A 19,082-nucleotide genomic window follows, 5' to 3' on the forward strand; every position below is an offset into this window, starting at 1 on the left:
AAACCTCGTGGCTGATCGTTGTTTTCCTTAGCTACCAGTAATTTTAGTGCCTTCAGGTGGTTAGGTGTGAATAATTGAGCTGGATTCAGGGTGCGAAGGAGCAATTTGCATAAAGGCAAATGCTAGGCCAATGAGCCGAATGATGGGAATTCATAGCATGTAGTGAGAATAGTGTGCTGCCGGAAACAAGTGAATTCAGTTAGAGAGAAAGGTAAAAGGGAAATGCTAAGAAGCCAGCGGAAGGAATGGTGCAACAGAGCTCAGGAAGAAACGGGAGTCACGTAAGACACGCCCTAGACATGGGGCGCCATAAACTTTTATTAAACCAATCTTTCAGTCTCCTTAGAGCCTGTCAAAAATTGCCAATGCTGACTGTATTTCAAGTCATCATGGCGGGGTATTGGGTAAAGTTTTCAATTAGCAATAATCACGCCTCGGATTGACCTCATGGGCTACGATACTGCCACTGCGCAAAGCTAGCTGTTCAAGTGGGCCAGCTTTTAAGAGCTACCACGTAAGGACACTTTAAGACAGCGGTGAGAAAAAGTTCATGACCATAAGCCATTGCAAAGGATTATGGGAGGCAATATTCTAATTAGGCCCGCTTCCTCCTACAGGGAAGCTTAAACCCCAACAAATTCCTCGGTCTTCTTATATGGCATCTTGGAATGGTTCCAAACCTATAACAGAGAGTGAGGGCAACCATATCTTGCAGCAAACCTTGTACAATTTTTTTTCTCTCTTTGGAAACAGTTTTGCCAAGATTCTACTACAGCAGCCATTAGGCAGAGTACACAATCCGCTGGTCTACGTTCGTCCCCAAAGTCACACATTTCATGACTCCATCGATAGGAATGACCCTTGCCTAGCACCTGTCTTCTCTTCATCCACACTCAACAGGGCTGAAAGAACATTTGTGGTGGCTTTTTCAAAATTCCATGGTGTTCATTAGTAAGTGCTAGCGACCACCCAGCTATTCCTAAGGTTTGGTCTGATTGTCTCAAGCGGCAATTCACTGCCTTGATCCAGAAAATCTTTTTTTCCCAGAAATTCAATCAAACGTTACGTTCTGTTGGAAGACGTAATATAGGTCTCCAATTCTTTATTTCTTCCATTTCATTGAAGCATACAATAAATCAAAAGAAGTCAGGATAAAAAAATGATGAAAAAAAAGCTGAAAAGTTAAAATAAAAAGTGAAATTCTGGCTTAAAACTGGTCTCCAGAAAACATAGATAATAAAAATGATCAAGCCTAGGAAATGATTGTCGCTGCCTGCTTGATGTGGAAAGTAAGAGCCAAAGAAGACGGGTGCCGTGGCTGAAATTATCCTTTGTCAGAATTGATGAAGTTCTCTATTTTTGTCAAACAAGCAAACACAGGGGAAAGCGCGAACGCATCCCCCACTACCATAAATTATGCAGTCGAGTTTCCCACATTTGAGGAAATCGCAGAGGTCAACTGGTACGGAGTGCAATGAACCAGCCTCACTCTGGGAGAACCACCTTAGGGATCATGGCTATTGCTCCCCTGCCAGGTAAGTATGACATGACGGGTACATTCAAAGGCACGCCCGCTGGGAAGCCTTTCCTTTAGGCTGTGGTGAAATAATAAAGCAAGTTAAAAAAAAAAAAAAGCAAATAAATAATCCAAATGATAGAAGGCTACAAAAGATTACCAAACCTCATGGCTGATCGTTGTTTTCCTTAGCTACCAGTAATTTTAGTGCCTTCAGGTGGTTAGGTGTGAATAATTGAGCTGGATTCAGGGTGCGAAGGAGCAATTTGCATAAAGGCAAATGCTAGGCCAATGAGCCGAAGGATGGGAATTCGTAGCATGTAGTGAGAATAGTGCGCTACCGGAAACAAGTGAATTCAGTGGGAGAGAAAGGTAAAAGGGAAATGCTAAGAAGCCAGCGGAAGGAATGGTGCAACAGAGCTCAGGAAGAAACAGGAGTCACGTAAGACACGCCCTAGACATGGGGCGCCATAAACTTTTATTAAACCAATCTTTCAGTCTCCTTAGAGCCTGTCAAAAATTGCCAATGCTGACTGTATTTCAAGTCATCATGGCGGGGTATTGGGTAAAGTTTTCAATTAGCAATAATCACGCCTCGGATTGACCTCATGGGCTACGATACTGCCACTGCGCAAAGCTAGCTGTTCAAGTGGGCCAGCTTTTAAGAGCTACCACGTAAGGAAACTTTAAGACAGCGGTGAGAAAAAGTTCATGACCATAAGCCATTGCAAAGGATTATGGGAGGCAATATTCTAATTAGGCCCGCTTCCTCCTACAGGGAAGCTTAAACCCCAACAAATTCCTCGGTCTTCTTATATGGCATCTTGGAATGGTTCCAAACCTATAACAGAGAGTGAGGGCAACCATATCTTGCAGCAAACCTTGTACAATTTTTTTTCTCTCTTTGGAAACAGTTTTGCCAAGATTCTACTACAGCAGCCATTAGGCAGAGTACACAATCCGCTGGTCTACGTTCGTCCCCAAAGTCACACATTTCATGACTCCATCGATAGGAATGACCCTTGCCTAGCACCTGTCTTCTCTTCATCCACACTCAACAGGGCTGAAAGAACATTTGTGGTGGCTTTTTCAAAATTCCATGGTGTTCATTAGTAAGTGCTAGCGACCACCCAGCTATTCCTAAGGTTTGGTCTGATTGTCTCAAGCGGCAATTCACTGCCTTGATCCAGAAAATCTTTTTTTCCCAGAAATTCAATCAAACGTTACGTTCTGTTGGAAGACGTAATATAGGTCTCCAATTCTTTATTTCTTCCATTGCATTGAAGCATACAATAAATCAAAAGAAGTCAGGATAAAAAAATGATGAAAAAAAAGCTGAAAAGTTAAAATAAAAAGTGAAATTCTGGCTTAAAACTGGTCTCCAGAAAACATAGATAATAAAAATGATCAAGCCTAGGAAATGATTGTCGCTGCCTGCTTGATGCGGAAAGTAAGAACCAAAGAAGACGGGTGCCGTGGCTGAAATTATCCTTCGTCAGAATTGGTGAAGTTCTCTATTTTTGTCAAACAAGCAAACACAGGGGAAAGCGCGAACGCAGTCCCCCACTACCATAAATTATGCAGTCGAGTTTCCCACATTTGAGGAAATCGCAGAGGTCAACTGGTACGGAGTGCAATGAACCAGCCTCACTCTGGGAGAGCCACCTTAGGGATCATGGCTATTGCTCCCCTGCCAGGTAAGTATGACATGATGGGTACATTCAAAGGCACGCCCGCTGGGAAGCCTTTCCTTTAGGCTGTGGTGAAATAATAAAGCAAGTTAAAAAAAAAAAAAAGCAAATAAATAATCCAAATGATAGAAGGCTACAAAAGATTACCAAACCTCGTGGCTGATCGTTGTTTTCCTTAGCTACCAGTAATTTTAGTGCCTTCAGGTGGTTAGGTGTGAATAATTGAGCTGGATTCAGGGTGCGAAGGAGCAATTTGCATAAAGGCAAATGCTAGGCCAATGAGCCGAAGGATGGGAATTCGTAGCATGTAGTGAGAATAGTGTGCTGCCGGAAACAAGTGAATTCAGTGGGAGAGAAAGGTAAAAGGGAAATGCTAAGAAGCCAGCGGAAGGAATGGTGCAACAGAGCTCAGGAAGAAACGGGAGTCACGTAAGACACGCCCTAGACATGGGGCGCCATAAACTTTTATTAAACCAATCTTTCAGTCTCCTTAGAGCCTGTCAAAAATTGCCAATGCTGACTGTATTTCAAGTCATCATGGCGGGGTATTGGGTAAAGTTTTCAATTAGCAATAATCACGCCTCGGATTGACCTCATGGGCTACGATACTGCCACTGCGCAAAGCTAGCTGTTCAAGTGGGCCAGCTTTTAAGAGCTACCACGTAAGGAAACTTTAAGACAGCGGTGAGAAAAAGTTCATGACCATAAGCCATTGCAAAGGATTATGGGAGGCAATATTCTAATTAGGCCCGCTTCCTCCTACAGGGAAGCTTAAACCCCAACAAATTCCTCGGTCTTCTTATATGGCATCTTGGAATGGTTCCAAACCTATAACAGAGAGTGAGGGCAACCATATCTTGCAGCAAACCTTGTACAATTTTTTTTCTCTCTTTGGAAACAGTTTTGCCAAGATTCTACTACAGCAGCCATTAGGCAGAGTACACAATCCGCTGGTCTACGTTCGTCCCCAAAGTCACACATTTCATGACTCCATCGATAGGAATGACCCTTGCCTAGCACCTGTCTTCTCTTCATCCACACTCAACAGGGCTGAAAGAACATTTGTGGTGGCTTTTTCAAAATTCCATGGTGTTCATTAGTAAGTGCTAGCGACCACCCAGCTATTCCTAAGGTTTGGTCTGATTGTCTCAAGCGGCAATTCACTGCCTTGATCCAGAAAATCTTTTTTTCCCAGAAATTCAATCAAACGTTACGTTCTGTTGGAAGACGTAATATAGGTCTCCAATTCTTTATTTCTTCCATTGCATTGAAGCATACAATAAATCAAAAGAAGTCAGGATAAAAAAATGATGAAAAAAAAGCTGAAAAGTTAAAATAAAAAGTGAAATTCTGGCTTAAAACTGGTCTCCAGAAAACATAGATAATAAAAATGATCAAGCCTAGGAAATGATTGTCGCTGCCTGCTTGACGTGGAAAGTAAGAGCCAAAGAAGACGGGTGCCGTGGCTGAAATTATCCTTCGTCAGAATTTGTGAAGTTCTCTATTTTTGTCAAACAAGCAAACACAGGGGAAAGCGCAAACGCAGTCCCCCACTACCATAAATTATGCAGTCGAGTTTCCCACATTTGAGGAAATCGCAGAGGTCAACCGGTACGGAGTGCAATGAACCAGCCTCACTCTGGGAGAGCCACCTTAGAGATCATGGCTATTGCTCCCCTGCCAGGTAAGTATGACATGACGGGTACATTCAAAGGCACGCCCGCTGGGAAGCCTTTCCTTTAGGCTGTGGTGAAATAATAAAGCAAGTTAAAAAAAAAAAAAAAGAAGAGCAAATAAATAATCCAAATGATAGAAGGCTACAAAAGATTACCAAACCTCGTGGCTGATCGTTGTTTTCCTTAGCTACCAGTAATTTTAGTGCCTTCAGGTGGTTAGGTGTGAATAATTGAGCTGGATTCAGGGTGCGAAGGAGCAATTTGCATAAAGGCAAATGCTAGGCCAATGAGCCGAAGGATGGGAATTCGTAGCATGTAGTGAGAATAGTGTGCTGCCGGAAACAAGTGAATTCAGTGGGAGAGAAAGGTAAAAGGGAAATGCTAAGAAGCCAGCGGAAGGAATGGTGCAACAGAGCTCAGGAAGAAACGGGAGTCACGTAAGACACGCCCTAGACATGGGGCGCCATAAACTTTTATTAAACCAATCTTTCAGTCTCCTTAGAGCCTGTCAAAAATTGCCAATGCTGACTGTATTTCAAGTCATCATGGCGGGGTATTGGGTAAAGTTTTCAATTAGCAATAATCACGCCTCGGATTGACCTCATGGGCTACGATACTGCCACTGCGCAAAGCTAGCTGTTCAAGTGGGCCAGCTTTTAAGAGCTACCACGTAAGGACACTTTAAGACAGCGGTGAGAAAAAGTTCATGACCATAAGCCATTGCAAAGGATTATGGGAGGCAATATTCTAATTAGGCCCGCTTCCTCCTACAGGGAAGCTTAAACCCCAACAAATTCCTCGGTCTTCTTATATGGCATCTTGGAATGGTTCCAAACCTATAACAGAGAGTGAGGGCAACCATATCTTGCAGCAAACCTTGTACAATTTTTTTTCTCTCTTTGGAAACAGTTTTGCCAAGATTCTACTACAGCAGCCATTAGGCAGAGTACACAATCCGCTGGTCTACGTTCGTCCCCAAAGTCACACATTTCATGACTCCATCGATAGGAATGACCCTTGCCTAGCACCTGTCTTCTCTTCATCCACACTCAACAGGGCTGAAAGAACATTTGTGGTGGCTTTTTCAAAATTCCATGGTGTTCATTAGTAAGTGCTAGCGACCACCCAGCTATTCCTAAGGTTTGGTCTGATTGTCTCAAGCGGCAATTCACTGCCTTGATCCAGAAAATCTTTTTTTCCCAGAAATTCAATCAAACGTTACGTTCTGTTGGAAGACGTAATATAGGTCTCCAATTCTTTATTTCTTCCATTGCATTGAAGCATACAATAAATCAAAAGAAGTCAGGATAAAAAAATGATGAAAAAAAAGCTGAAAAGTTAAAATAAAAAGTGAAATTCTGGCTTAAAACTGGTCTCCAGAAAACATAGATAATAAAAATGATCAAGCCTAGGAAATGATTGTCGCTGCCTGCTTGATGCGGAAAGTAAGAGCCAAAGAAGACGGGTGCCGTGGCTGAAATTATCCTTCGTCAGAATTTGTGAAGTTCTCTATTTTTGTCAAACAAGCAAACACAGGGGAAAGCGCGAACACAGTCCCCCACTACCATAAATTATGCAGTCGAGTTTCCCACATTTGAGGAAATCGCAGAGGTCAACCGGTACGGAGTGCAATGAACCAGCCTCACTCTGGGAGAGCCACCTTAGAGATCATGGCTATTGCTCCCCTGCCAGGTAAGTATGACATGGCGGGTACATTCAAAGGCACGCACGCTGGGAAGCCTTTCCTTTAGGCTGTGGTGAAATAATAAAGCAAGTTAAAAAAAAAAAAAAAGAAGAGCAAATAAATAATCCAAATGATAGAAGGCTACAAAAGATTACCAAACCTCGTGGCTGATCGTTGTTTTCCTTAGCTACCAGTAATTTTAGTGCCTTCAGGTGGTTAGGTGTGAATAATTGAGCTAGATTCAGGGTGCGAAGGAGCAATTTGCATAAAGGCAAATGCTAGGCCAATGAGCCGAAGGATGGGAATTCATAGCATGTAGTGAGAATAGTGTGCTGCCGGAAACAAGTGAATTCAGTTAGAGAGAAAGGTAAAAGGGAAATGCTAAGAAGCCAGCGGAAGGAATGGTGCAACAGAGCTCAGGAAGAAACGGGAGTCACGTAAGACACGCCCTAGACATGGGGCGCCATAAACTTTTATTAAACCAATCTTTCAGTCTCCTTAGAGCCTGTCAAAAATTGCCAATGCTGACTGTATTTCAAGTCATCATGGCGGGGTATTGGGTAAAGTTTTCAATTAGCAATAATCACGCCTCGGATTGACCTCATGGGCTACGATACTGCCACTGCGCAAAGCTAGCTGTTCAAATGGGCCAGCTTTTAAGAGCTACCACGTAAGGACACTTTAAGACAGCGGTGAGAAAAAGTTCATGACCATAAGCCATTGCAAAGGATTATGGGAGGCAATATTCTAATTAGGCCCGCTTCCTCCTACAGGGAAGCTTAAACCCCAACAAATTCCTCGGTCTTCTTATATGGCATCTTGGAATGGTTCCAAACCTATAACAGAGAGTGAGGGCAACCATATCTTGCAGCAAACCTTGTACAATTTTTTTTCTCTCTTTGGAAACGGTTTTGCCAAGATTCTACTACAGCAGCCATTAGGCAGAGTACACAATCCGCTGGTCTACGTTCGTCCCCAAAGTCACACATTTCATGACTCCATCGATAGGAATGACCCTTGCCTAGCACCTGTCTTCTCTTCATCCACACTCAACAGGGCTGAAAGAACATTTGTGGTGGCTTTTTCAAAATTCCATGGTGTTCATTAGTAAGTGCTAGCGACCACCCAGCTATTCCTAAGGTTTGGTCTGATTGTCTCAAGCGGCAATTCACTGCCTTGATCCAGAAAATCTTTTTTTCCCAGAAATTCAATCAAACGTTACGTTCTGTTGGAAGACGTAATATAGGTCTCCAATTCTTTATTTCTTCCATTGCATTGAAGCATACAATAAATCAAAAGAAGTCAGGATAAAAAAATGATGAAAAAAAAGCTGAAAAGTTAAAATAAAAAGTGAAATTCTGGCTTAAAACTGGTCTCCAGAAAACATAGATAATAAAAATGATCAAGCCTAGGAAATGATTGTCGCTGCCTGCTTGATGCGGAAAGTAAGAGCCAAAGAAGACGGGTGCCGTGGCTGAAATTATCCTTCGTCAGAATTGGTGAAGTTCTCTATTTTTGTCAAACAAGCAAACACAGGGGAAAGCGCGAACGCAGTCCCCCACTACCATAAATTATGCAGTCGATTTTCCCACATTTGAGGAAATCGCAGAGGTCAACTGGTACGGAGTGCAATGAACCAGCCTCATTCTGGGAGAGCCACCTTAGGGATCATGGCTATTGCTCCCCTGCAAAATAAGTATGACATGACGGGTACATTCAAAGGCACGCCCGCTGGGAAGCCTTTCCTTTAGGCTGTGGTGAAATAATAAAGCAAGTTAAAAAAAAAAAAAAGCAAATAAATAATCCAAATGATAGAAGGCTACAAAAGATTACCAAACCTCATGGCTGATCGTTGTTTTCCTTAGCTACCAGTAATTTTAGTGCCTTCAGGTGGTTAGGTGTGAATAATTGAGCTGGATTCAGGGTGCGAAGGAGCAATTTGCATAAAGGCAAATACTAGGCCAATGAGCCGAAGGATGGGAATTCGTAGCATGTAGTGAGAATAGTGTGCTGCCGGAAACAAGTGAATTCAGTGGGAGAGAAAGGTAAAAGGGAAATGCTAAGAAGCAAGCGGAAGGAATGGTGCAACAGAGCTAAGGAAGAAACGGGAGTCACGTAAGAAACGCCCTAGACATGGGGCGCCATAAACTTTTATTAAACCAATCTTTCAGTCTCCTTAGAGCCTGTCAAAAATTGCCAATGCTGACTGTATTTCAAGTCATCATGGCGGGGTATTGGGTAAAGTTTTCAATTAGCAATAATCACGCCTCGGATTGACCTCATGGGCTACGATACTGCCACTGCGCAAAGCTAGCTGTTCAAGTGGGCCAGCTTTTAAGAGCTACCACGTAAGGACACTTTAAGACAGCGGTGAGAAAAAGTTCATGACCATAAGCCATTGCAAAGGATTATGGGAGGCAATATTCTAATTAGGCCCGCTTCCTCCTACAGGGAAGCTTAAACCCCAACAAATTCCTCGGTCTTCTTATATGGCATCTTGGAATGGTTCCAAACCTATAACAGAGAGTGAGTGCAACCATATCTTGCAGCAAACCTTGTACAATTTTTTTTCTCTCTTTGGAAACAGTTTTGCCAAGATTCTACTACAGCAGCCATTAGGCAGAGTACACAATCCGCTGGTCTACGTTCGTCCCCAAAGTCACACATTTCATGACTCCATCGATAGGAATGACCCTTGCCTAGCACCTGTCTTCTCTTCATCCACACTCAACAGGGCTGAAAGAACATTTGTGGTGGCTTTTTCAAAATTCCATGGTGTTCATTAGTAAGTGCTAGCGACCACCCAGCTATTCCTAAGGTTTGGTCTGATTGTCTCAAGCGGCAATTCACTGCCTTGATCCAGAAAATCTTTTTTTTCCCAGAAATTCAATCAAACGTTACGTTCTGTTGGAAGACGTAATATAGGTCTCCAATTCTTTATTTCTTCCATTGCATTGAAGCATACAATAAATCAAAAGAAGTCAGGATAAAAAAAAAGCTGAAAAGTTAAAATAAAAAGTGAAATTCTGGCTTAAAACTGGTCTCCAGAAAACATAGATAATAAAAATGATCAAGCCTAGGAAATGATTGTCGCTGCCTGCTTGATGTGGAAAGTAAGAGCCAAAGAAGACGGGTGCCGTGGCTGAAATTATCCTTCGTCAGAATTGGTGAAGTTCTCTATTTTTGTCAAACAAGCAAACACAGGGGAAAGCGCGAACGCAGTCCCCCACTACCATAAATTATGCAGTCGAGTTTCCCACATTTGAGGAAATCGCAGAGGTCAACTGGTACGGAGTGCAATGAACCAGCCTCACTCTGGGAGAGCCACCTTAGGGATCATGGCTATTGCTCCCCTGCCAGGTAAGTATGACATGACGGGTACATTCAAAGGCACGCCCGCTGGGAAGCCTTTCCTTTAGGCAGTGGTGAAATAATAAAGCAAGTTAAAAAAAAAAAAAAAGCAAATAAATAATCCAAATGATAGAAGGCTACAAAAGATTACCAAACCTCGTGGCTGATCGTTGTTTTCCTTAGCTACCAGTAATTTTAGTGCCTTCAGGTGGTTAGGTGTGAATAATTGAGCTGGATTCAGGGTGCGAAGGAGCAATTTGCATAAAGGCAAATGCTAGGCCAATGAGCCGAAGGATGGGAATTCGTAGCATGTAATGAGAATAGTGTGCTGCCGGAAACAAGTGAATTCAGTGGGAGAGAAAGGTAAAAGGGAAATGCTAAGAAGCCAGCGGAAGGAATGGTGCAACAGAGCTCAGGAAGAAACGGGAGTCACGTAAGACACGCCCTAGACATGGGGCGCCATAAACTTTTATTAAACCAATCTTTCAGTCTCCTTAGAGCCTGTCAAAAATTGCCAATGCTGACTGTATTTCAAGTCATCATGGCGGGGTATTGGGTAAAGTTTTCAATTAGCAATAATCACGCCTTGGATTGACCTCATGGGCTACGATACTGCCACTGCGCAAAGCTAACTGTTCAAGTGGGCCAGCTTTTAAGAGCTACCACGTAAGGACACTTTAAGACAGCGGTGAGAAAAAGTTCATGACCATAAGCCATTGCAAAGGATTATGGGAGGCAATATTCTAATTAGGCCCGCTTCCTCCTACAGGGAAGCTTAAACCCCAACAAATTCCTCGGTCTTCTTATATGGCATCTTGGAATGGTTCCAAACCTATAACAGAGAGTGAGGGCAACCATATCTTGCAGCAAACCTTGTACAATTTGTTTTCTCTCTTTGGAAACAGTTTTGCCAAGATTCTACTACAGCAGCCATTAGGCAGAGTACACAATCCGCTGGTCTACGTTCGTCCCCAAAGTTACACATTTCATGACTCCATCGATAGGAATGACCCTTGCCTAGCACCTGTCTTCTCTTCATCCACACTCAATAGGGCTGAAAGAACATTTGTGGTGGCTTTTTCAAAATTCCATGGTGTTCATTAGTAAGTGCTAGCGACCACCCAGCTATTCCTAAGGTTTGGTCTGATTGTCTCAAGCGGCAATTCACTGCCTTGATCCAGAAAATCTTTTTTTCCCAGAAATTCAATCAAACGTTACGTTCTGTTGGAAGACGTAATATAGGTCTCCAATTCTTTATTTCTTCCATTGCATTTAAGCATACAATAAATCAAAAGAAGTCAGGATAAAAAAATGATGAAAAAAAAGCTGAAAAGTTAAAATAAAAAGTGAAATTCTGGCTTAAAACTGGTCTCCAGAAAACATAGATAATAAAAATGATCAAGCCTAGGAAATGATTGTCACTGCCTGCTTGATGCGGAAAATAAGAGCCAAAGAAGACGGGTGCCGTGGCTGAAATTGTCCTTCGTCAGAATTGGTGAAGTTCTCTATTTTTGTCAAACAAGCAAACACAGGGGAAAGCGCGAACGCAGTCCCCCACTACCATAAATAATGCAGTCGAGTTTCCCACATTTGAGGAAATCGCAGAGGTCAACTGGTACAGAGTGCAATGAACCAACCTCACTCTGGGAGAACCACCTTAGGGATCATGGCTATTGCTCCCCTGCCAGGTAAGTATGACATGACGGGTACATTCAAAGGCACGCCAGCTGGGAAGCCTTTCCTTTAGGCTGTGGTGAAATAATAAAGCAAGTAAAAAAAAAAGAAGAGCAAATAAATAATCCAAATGATAGAAGGCTACAAAAGATTACCAAAGCTCGTGGCTGATCGTTGTTTTCCTTAGCTACCAGTAATTTTAGTGCCTTCAGGGGGTTAGGTGTGAATAATTGAGCTGGATTCAGGGTGCGAAGGAGCAATTTGCATAAAGGCAAATGCTAGGCCAATGAGCCGAAGGATGGGAATTCGTAGCATGTAGTGAGAATAGTGTGCTGCCAGAAACAAGTGAATTCAGTGGGAGAGAAAGGTAAAAGGAAATGCTAAGAAGCCAGCGGAAGGAATGGTGCAACAGAGCTCAGGAAGAAACGGGAGTCACGTAAGACACGCCCTAGACATGGGGCGCCATAAACTTTTATTAAACCAATCTTTCAGTCTCCTTAGAGCCTGTCAAAAATTGCCAATGCTGACTGTATTTCAAGTCATCATGGCGGGGTATTGGGTAAAGTTTTCAATTAGCAATAATCACGCCTCAGATTGACCTCATGGGCTACGATACTGCCACTGCGCAAAGCTAACTGTTCAAGTGGGCCAGCTTTTAAGAGCTACCATGTAAGGAAACTTTAAGGCAGCGGTGAGAAAAAGTTCATGACCATAAGCCATTGCAAAGGATTATGGGAGGCAATATTCTAATTAGGCCCGCTTCCTCCTACAGGGAAGCTTAAACCCCAACAAATTCCTCGGTCTTCTTATATGGCATCTTGGAATGGTTCCAAACCTATAACAGAGAGTAAGGGCAACCATATCTTGCAGCAAACCTTGTACAATTTTTTTTCTCTCTTTGGAAACAGTTTTGCCAAGATTCTACTACAGCAGCCATTAGGCAGAGTACACAATCCGCTGGTCTACGTTCGTCCCCAAAGTCACACATTTCATGACTCCATCGATAGGAATGACCCTTGCCTAGCACCTGTCTTCTCTTCATCCACACTCAACAGGGCTGAAAGAACATTTGTGGTGGCTTTTTCAAAATTCCATGGTGTTCATTAGTAAGTGCTAGCGACCACCCAGCTATTCCTAAGGTTTGGTCTGATTGTCTCAAGCGGCAATTCACTGCCTTGATCCAGAAAATCTTTTTTTCCCAGAAATTCAATCAAACGTTACGTTCTGTTGGAAGACGTAATATAGGTCTCCAATTCTTTATTTCTTCCATTGCATTGAAGCATACAATAAATCAAAAGAAGTCAGGATAAAAAAATGATGAAAAAAAAGCTGAAAAGTTAAAATAAAAAGTGAAATTCTGGCTTAAAACTGGTCTCCAGAAAACATAGATAATAAAAATGATCAAGCCTAGGAAATGATTGTCGCTGCCTGCTTGATGCGGAAAATAAGAGCCAAAGAAGACGGGTGCCGTGGCTGAAATTATCCTTCATCAGAATTGGTGAAGTTCTCTATTTTTGTCAAACAAGCAAACACAGGGGAAAGCGCGAACGCAGTCCCCCACTACCATAAATAATGCAGTCGAGTTTCCCACATTTGAGGAAATCGCAGAGATCAACTGGTACAGAGTGCAATGAACCAGCCTCACTCTGGGAGAACCACCTTAGGGATCATGGCTATTGCTCCCCTGCCAGGTAAGTATGACATGACGGGTACATTCAAAGGCACGCCAGCTGGGAAGCCTTTCCTTTAGGCTGTGGTGAAATAATAAAGCAAGTAAAAAAAAAAAAAAAAGAAGAGCAAATAAATAATCCAAATGATAGAAGGCTACAAAAGATTACCAAAGCTCGTGGCTGATCGTTGTTTTCCTTAGCTACCAGTAATTTTAGTGCCTTCAGGGGGTTAGGTGTGAATAATTGAGCTGGATTCAGGGTGCGAAGGAGCAATTTGCATAAAGGCAAATGCTAGGCCAATGAGCCGAAGGATGGGAATTCGTAGCATGGAGTGAGAATAGTGTGCTGCCGGAAACAAGTGGATTCAGTGGGAGAGAAAGGTAAAAGGGAAATGCTAAGAAGCCAGCGGAAGGAATGGTGCAACAGAGCTCAGGAAGAAACGGGAGTCACGTAAGACACGCCCTAGACATGGGGCGCCATAAACTTTTATTAAACCAATCTTTCAGTCTCCTTAGAGCCTGTCAAAAATTGCCAATGCTGACTGTATTTCAAGTCATCATGGCGGGGTATTGGGAAAAGTTTTCAATTAGCAATAATCACGCCTCGGATTGACCTCATGGGCTACGATACTGCCACTGCGCAAAGCTAACTGTTCAAGTGGGCCAGCTTTTAAGAGCTACCATGTAAGGACACTTTAAGGCAGCGGTGAGAAAAAGTTCATGACCATAAGCCATTGCAAAGGATTATGGGAGGCAATATTCTAATTAGGCCCGCTTCCTCCTACAGGGAAGCTTAAACCCCAACAAATTCCTCGGTCTTCTTATATGGCATCTTGGAATGGTTCCAAACCTATAACAGAGAGTGAGGGCAACCATATCTTGCAGCAAACCTTGTACAATTTTTTTTCTCTCTTTGGAAACAGTTTTGCCAAGATTCTACTACAGCAGTTATTAGGCAGAGTACACAATCCGCTGGCCTACATTCGTCCCCAAAGTCACACATTTCATGACTCCATCGATAGGAATGACCCTTGCCTAGCACCTGTCTTCTCTTCATCCACACTCAACAGGGCTGAAAGAACATTTGTGGTGGCTTTTTCAAAATTCCATGGTGTTCATTAGTAAGTGCTAGCAACCACCCAGCTATTCCTAAGGTTTGGTCTGATTGTCTCAAGCGGCAATTCACTGCCTTGATCCAGAAAATCTTTTTTTCCCAGAAATTCAATCAAACGTTACGTTCTGTTGGAAGACGTAATATAGGTCTCCAATTCTTTATTTCTTCCATTGCATTGAAGCATACAATAAATCAAAAGAAGTCAGGTTAAAAAAATTATGAAAAAAAAGCTGAAAAGTTAAAATAAAAAGTGAAATTCTGGCTTAAAACTGGTCTCCAGAAAACATAGATAATAAAAATGATCAAGCCTAGGAAATGATTGTCGTTGCCTGCTTGATGCGGAAAGTAAAATCCAAAGAAGACGGGTGCCGTGGCTGAAATTATCCTTCGTCAGAATTGGTGAAGTTCTCTATTTTTGTCAAACAAGCAAACACAGGGGAAAGCGCGAACGGAGTCCCCCACTACCATAAATTATGCAGTCGAGTTTCCCACATTTGAGGAAATCGCAGAGGTCAACTGGTACGGAGTGCAATGAACCAGCCTCACTCTGGTAGAGCCACCTTAGGGATCATGGCTATTGCTCCCCTGCCAGGTAAGTATGACATGACGGGTACATTCAAAGGCACGCCCGCTGGGAAGCCTTTCCTTTAGGCTGTGGTGAAATAATACAGCAAGTTAAAAAAAAAAAAGCAAATAAATAATCCAAATGATAGAAGGCTACAAAAGATTACCAAACCTCGTGGCTGATCGTTGTTTTCCTTAGCTACCAGTAATTTTAGTGCCTTCAGGTGGTTAGGTGTGAATAATTGAGCTGGATTCAGGGTGCGAAGGAACAATTTGCATAAAGGCAAATGCTAGGCCAATGAGCCGAAGGATGGGAATTCGTAGCATGGAGTGAGAATAGTGTGCTGCCGGAAACAAGTGAATTCAGTGGGAGAGAAAGGTAAAAGGGAAATGCTAAGAAGCCAGCGGAAGGAATGGTGCAACAGAGCTCAGGAAGAAACGGGAGTCACGTAAGACACGCCCTAGACATGGGGCGCCATAAACTTTTATTAAACCAATCTTTCAATCTCCTTAGAGCCTGAAATTATCCTTCGTCAGAATTGGTGAAGTTCTCTATTTTTGTCAAACAAGCAAACACAGGGGAAAGCGCGAACGCAGTCCCCCACTACCATAAATTATGCAGTCGAGTTTCCCACATTTGAGGAAATCGCAGAGGTCAACTGGTACGGAGTGCAACGAACCAGCCTCACTCTGGGAGAGCCACCTTAGGGATCATGGCTATTGCTCCCCTGCCAGGTAAGTATGACATGACGGGTACATTCAAAGGCACGCCCGCTGGGAAGCCTTTCCTTTAGGCTGTGGTGAAATAATAAAGCAAGTTAAAAAAAAAAAAAAAAGAAGAGCAAATAAATAATCCAAATGATAGAGGCTACAAAAGATTACCAAACCTCGTGGCTGATCGTTGTTTTCCTTAGCTACCAGTAATTTTAGTGCCTTCAGGTGGTTAGGTGTGAATAATTGAGCTGGATTCAGGGTGCGAAGGAGCAATTTGCATAAAGGCAAATGCTAGGCCAATGAGCCGAAGGATGGGAATTCGTAGCATGGAGTGAGAATAGTGTGCTGCCGGAAACAAGTGGATTCAGTGGGAGAGAAAGGTAAAAGGGAAATGCTAAGAAGCCAGCGGAAAGAATGGTGCAACAGAGCTCAGGAAGAAACGGGAGTCACGTAAGACACGCCCTAGACATGGGTCGCCATAAACTTTTATTAAACCAATCTTTCAGTCTCCTTAGAGCCTGTCAAAAATTGCCAATGCTGAGTGTATTTCAAGTCATCATGGCGGGGTATTGGGTAAAGTTTTCAATTAGCAATAATCACGCCTCGGATTGACCTCATGGGCTACGATACTGCCACTGCGCAAAGCTAACTGTTCGAGTGGGCCAGCTTTTAAGAGCTACCACGTAAGGAAACTTTAAGACAGCGGTGAGAAAAAGTTCATGACCATAAGCCATTGCAAAGGATTATGGGAGGCAATATTCTAATTAGGCCCGCTTCCTCCTACAGGGAAGCTTAATCCCCAACAAATTCCTCGGTCTTCTTATATGGCATCTTGGAATGGTTCCAAACCTATAACAGAGAGTGAGGGCAACCATATCTTGCAGCAAACCTTGTACAATTTTTTTTCTCTCTTTGGAAACAGTTTTGCCAAGATTCTACTACAGCAGCCATTAGGCAGAGTACACAATCCGCTGGTCTACGTTCGTCCCCAAAGTTACACATTTCATGACTCCATCGATAGGAATGACCCTTGCCTAGCACCTGTCTTCTCTTCATCCACACTCAACAGGGCTGAAAGAACATTTGTGGTGGCTTTTTCAAAATTCCATGGTGTTCATTAGTAAGTGCTAGCAACCACCCAGCTATTCCTAAGGTTTGGTCTGATTGTCTCAAGCGGCAATTCACTGCCTTGATCCAGAAAATCTTTTTTTCCCAGAAATTCAATCAAACGTTACGTTCTGTTGGAAGACGTAATATAGGTCTCCAATTCTTTATTTCTTCCATTGCATTGAAGCATACAATAAATCAAAAGAAGTCAGGATAAAAAAATGATGAAAAAAAGCTGAAAAGTTAAAATAAAAAGTGAAATTCTGGCTTAAAACTGGTCTCCAGAAAACATAGATAATAAAAATGATCAAGCCTAGGAAATGATTGTCGCTGCCTGCTTGATGCGGAAAGTAAGATCCAAAGAAGACGGGTGCCGTGGCTGAAATTATCCTTCGTCAGAATTGGTGAAGTTCTCTATTTTTGTCAAACAAGCAAACACAGGGGAAAGCGCGAACGCAGTCCCCCACTACCATAAATTATGCAGTCGAGTTTCCCACATTTGAGGAAATCGCAGAGGTCAACTGGTACGGAGTGCAATGAACCAGCCTCACTCTGGTAGAGCCACCTTAGGGATCATGGCTATTGCTCCCCTGCCAGGTAAGTATGACATGACGGGCACATTCAAAGGCACGCCCGCTGGGAAGCCTTTCCTTTAGGCTGTGGTGAAATAATACAGCAAGTTAAAAAAAAAAAAGCAAATAAATAATCCAAATGATAGAAGGCTACAAAAGATTACCAAACCTCGTGGCTGATCGTTGTTTTCCTTAGCTACCAGTAATTTTAGTGCCTTCAGGTGGTTAGGTGTGAATAATTGAGCTGGATTCAGGGTGCGAAGGAGCAATTTGCATAAAGGCAAATGCTAGGCCAATGAGCCGAAGGATGGGAATTCGTAGCATGGAGTGAGAATAGTGTGCTGCCGGAAACAAGTGAATTCAGTGGGAGAGAAAGGTAAAAGGGAAATGCTAAGAAGCCAGCGGAAGGAATGGTGCAACAGAGCTCAGGAAGAAACGGGAGTCACGTAAGACACGCCCTAGACATGGGGCGCCATAAACTTTTATTAAACCAATCTTTCAGTCTCCTTAGAGCCTGTCAAAAACTGCCAATGCTGACTGTATTTCAAGTCATCATGGCGGGGTATTGGGTAAAGTTTTCAATTAGCAATAATCACGCCTCAGATTGACCTCATGGGCTACGATACTGCCACTGCGCAAAGCTAACTGTTCAAGTGGGCCAGCTTTTAAGAGCTACCACGTAAGGACACTTTAAGACAGCGGTGAGAAAAAGTTCATGACCATAAGCCATTGCAAAGGATTGTGGGAGGCAATATTCTAATTAGGCCCGCTTCCTCCTACAGGGAAGCTTAAACCCCAACAAATTCCTCGGTCTTCTTATATGGCATCTTGGAATGGTTCCAAACCTATAACAGAGAGTGAGGGCAACCATATCTTGCAGCAAACCTTGTACAATTTTTTTTCTCTCTTTGGAAACAGTTTTGCCAAGATTCTACTACAGCAGCCATTAGGCAGAGTACACAATCCGCTGGTCTACGTTCGTCCCCAAAGTCACACATTTCATGACTCCATCGATAGGAATTACCCTTGCCTAGCACCTGTCTTCTCTTCATCCACACTCAACAGGGCTGAAAGAACATTTGTGGTGGCTTTTTCAAAATTCCATGGTGTTCATTAGTAAGTGCTAGCGACCACCCAGCTATTCCTAAGGTTTGGTCTGATTGTCTCAAGCGGCAATTCACTGCCTTGATCCAGAAAATCTTTATTTCCCAGAGATTCAATCAAACGTTACGTTCTGTTGGAAGACGTAATATAGGTCTCCAATTCTTTATTTCTTCCATTGCATTGAAGCATACAATAAATAAAAGAAGTCAGGATAAAAAAATGATGAAAAAAAAGCTGAAAAGTTAAAATAAAAAGTGAAATTCTGGCTTAAAACTGGTCTCCAGAAAACATAGATAATAAAAATGATCAAGCCTAGGAAATGATTGTCGCTGCCTGCGTGATGCGGAAAGTAAGAGCCAAAGAAGACGGGTGCCGTGGCTGAAATTATCCTTCGTCAGAATTGGTGAAGTTCTCTATTTTTGTCAAACAAGCAAACACAGGGGAAAGCGCGAACGCAGTCCCCCACTACCATAAATTATGCAGTCGAGTTTCCCACATTTGAGGAAATCGCAGAGGTCAACTGGTACGGAGTGCAATGAACCAGCCTCACTCTGGGAGAGCCACCTTAAGGATCATGGCTATTGCTCCCCTGCCAGGTAAGTATGACATGACGGGTACATTCAAAGGCACGCCCGCTGGGAAGCCT

At 42.9% G+C, this 19,082-nt stretch overlaps 23 non-coding genes across 23 annotated transcripts; all 23 read right to left on the bottom strand.

Moving 5' to 3' along the window:
• Positions 1-337: 337 nt before the first annotated feature.
• LOC134592388 (U4 spliceosomal RNA) lies at positions 338-478 on the bottom strand. Its single transcript, XR_010089022.1, has one exon. It is a non-coding gene; the product is annotated as a U4 spliceosomal RNA (small nuclear RNA).
• Positions 479-1,377: 899 nt separating this feature from the next.
• LOC134591101 (U1 spliceosomal RNA) lies at positions 1,378-1,543 on the bottom strand. Its single transcript, XR_010087928.1, has one exon. It is a non-coding gene; the product is annotated as a U1 spliceosomal RNA (small nuclear RNA).
• Positions 1,544-2,014: 471 nt separating this feature from the next.
• LOC134592390 (U4 spliceosomal RNA) lies at positions 2,015-2,155 on the bottom strand. Its single transcript, XR_010089023.1, has one exon. It is a non-coding gene; the product is annotated as a U4 spliceosomal RNA (small nuclear RNA).
• Positions 2,156-3,054: 899 nt separating this feature from the next.
• On the bottom strand, positions 3,055-3,221 carry LOC134589980 (U1 spliceosomal RNA). Its single transcript, XR_010086973.1, has one exon. It is a non-coding gene; the product is annotated as a U1 spliceosomal RNA (small nuclear RNA).
• A 471-nt stretch (positions 3,222-3,692) lies between these two features.
• On the bottom strand, positions 3,693-3,833 carry LOC134592391 (U4 spliceosomal RNA). Its single transcript, XR_010089024.1, has one exon. It is a non-coding gene; the product is annotated as a U4 spliceosomal RNA (small nuclear RNA).
• An 899-nt stretch (positions 3,834-4,732) lies between these two features.
• On the bottom strand, positions 4,733-4,899 carry LOC134589656 (U1 spliceosomal RNA). Its single transcript, XR_010086697.1, has one exon. It is a non-coding gene; the product is annotated as a U1 spliceosomal RNA (small nuclear RNA).
• A 477-nt stretch (positions 4,900-5,376) lies between these two features.
• LOC134592392 (U4 spliceosomal RNA) lies at positions 5,377-5,517 on the bottom strand. The gene has a single exon (XR_010089025.1). It is a non-coding gene; the product is annotated as a U4 spliceosomal RNA (small nuclear RNA).
• An 899-nt stretch (positions 5,518-6,416) lies between these two features.
• LOC134590372 (U1 spliceosomal RNA) lies at positions 6,417-6,583 on the bottom strand. The gene has a single exon (XR_010087307.1). It is a non-coding gene; the product is annotated as a U1 spliceosomal RNA (small nuclear RNA).
• A 477-nt stretch (positions 6,584-7,060) lies between these two features.
• Positions 7,061-7,201, bottom strand: LOC134592393 (U4 spliceosomal RNA). Its single transcript, XR_010089026.1, has one exon. It is a non-coding gene; the product is annotated as a U4 spliceosomal RNA (small nuclear RNA).
• An 899-nt stretch (positions 7,202-8,100) lies between these two features.
• LOC134591512 (U1 spliceosomal RNA) lies at positions 8,101-8,267 on the bottom strand. The gene has a single exon (XR_010088281.1). It is a non-coding gene; the product is annotated as a U1 spliceosomal RNA (small nuclear RNA).
• Positions 8,268-8,738: 471 nt separating this feature from the next.
• On the bottom strand, positions 8,739-8,879 carry LOC134592394 (U4 spliceosomal RNA). Its single transcript, XR_010089027.1, has one exon. It is a non-coding gene; the product is annotated as a U4 spliceosomal RNA (small nuclear RNA).
• Positions 8,880-9,768: 889 nt separating this feature from the next.
• On the bottom strand, positions 9,769-9,935 carry LOC134589981 (U1 spliceosomal RNA). The gene has a single exon (XR_010086974.1). It is a non-coding gene; the product is annotated as a U1 spliceosomal RNA (small nuclear RNA).
• A 472-nt stretch (positions 9,936-10,407) lies between these two features.
• On the bottom strand, positions 10,408-10,548 carry LOC134593591 (U4 spliceosomal RNA). Its single transcript, XR_010090051.1, has one exon. It is a non-coding gene; the product is annotated as a U4 spliceosomal RNA (small nuclear RNA).
• An 899-nt stretch (positions 10,549-11,447) lies between these two features.
• Positions 11,448-11,614, bottom strand: LOC134591107 (U1 spliceosomal RNA). Its single transcript, XR_010087933.1, has one exon. It is a non-coding gene; the product is annotated as a U1 spliceosomal RNA (small nuclear RNA).
• A 470-nt stretch (positions 11,615-12,084) lies between these two features.
• On the bottom strand, positions 12,085-12,225 carry LOC134593465 (U4 spliceosomal RNA). The gene has a single exon (XR_010089944.1). It is a non-coding gene; the product is annotated as a U4 spliceosomal RNA (small nuclear RNA).
• An 899-nt stretch (positions 12,226-13,124) lies between these two features.
• On the bottom strand, positions 13,125-13,291 carry LOC134591154 (U1 spliceosomal RNA). The gene has a single exon (XR_010087973.1). It is a non-coding gene; the product is annotated as a U1 spliceosomal RNA (small nuclear RNA).
• A 477-nt stretch (positions 13,292-13,768) lies between these two features.
• On the bottom strand, positions 13,769-13,909 carry LOC134591983 (U4 spliceosomal RNA). Its single transcript, XR_010088674.1, has one exon. It is a non-coding gene; the product is annotated as a U4 spliceosomal RNA (small nuclear RNA).
• Positions 13,910-14,808: 899 nt separating this feature from the next.
• On the bottom strand, positions 14,809-14,975 carry LOC134591456 (U1 spliceosomal RNA). The gene has a single exon (XR_010088233.1). It is a non-coding gene; the product is annotated as a U1 spliceosomal RNA (small nuclear RNA).
• A 540-nt stretch (positions 14,976-15,515) lies between these two features.
• On the bottom strand, positions 15,516-15,682 carry LOC134590629 (U1 spliceosomal RNA). The gene has a single exon (XR_010087524.1). It is a non-coding gene; the product is annotated as a U1 spliceosomal RNA (small nuclear RNA).
• A 477-nt stretch (positions 15,683-16,159) lies between these two features.
• On the bottom strand, positions 16,160-16,300 carry LOC134593746 (U4 spliceosomal RNA). The gene has a single exon (XR_010090182.1). It is a non-coding gene; the product is annotated as a U4 spliceosomal RNA (small nuclear RNA).
• Positions 16,301-17,198: 898 nt separating this feature from the next.
• LOC134591138 (U1 spliceosomal RNA) lies at positions 17,199-17,365 on the bottom strand. The gene has a single exon (XR_010087960.1). It is a non-coding gene; the product is annotated as a U1 spliceosomal RNA (small nuclear RNA).
• Positions 17,366-17,834: 469 nt separating this feature from the next.
• On the bottom strand, positions 17,835-17,975 carry LOC134593823 (U4 spliceosomal RNA). Its single transcript, XR_010090249.1, has one exon. It is a non-coding gene; the product is annotated as a U4 spliceosomal RNA (small nuclear RNA).
• An 898-nt stretch (positions 17,976-18,873) lies between these two features.
• LOC134589636 (U1 spliceosomal RNA) lies at positions 18,874-19,040 on the bottom strand. The gene has a single exon (XR_010086681.1). It is a non-coding gene; the product is annotated as a U1 spliceosomal RNA (small nuclear RNA).
• Positions 19,041-19,082: the final 42 nt, after the last annotated feature.

Source organism: Pelobates fuscus, chromosome 2 (assembly GCF_036172605.1).
Source record: "Pelobates fuscus isolate aPelFus1 chromosome 2, aPelFus1.pri, whole genome shotgun sequence".
Classification (NCBI taxonomy): Eukaryota; Metazoa; Chordata; class Amphibia; order Anura; family Pelobatidae; genus Pelobates; species Pelobates fuscus.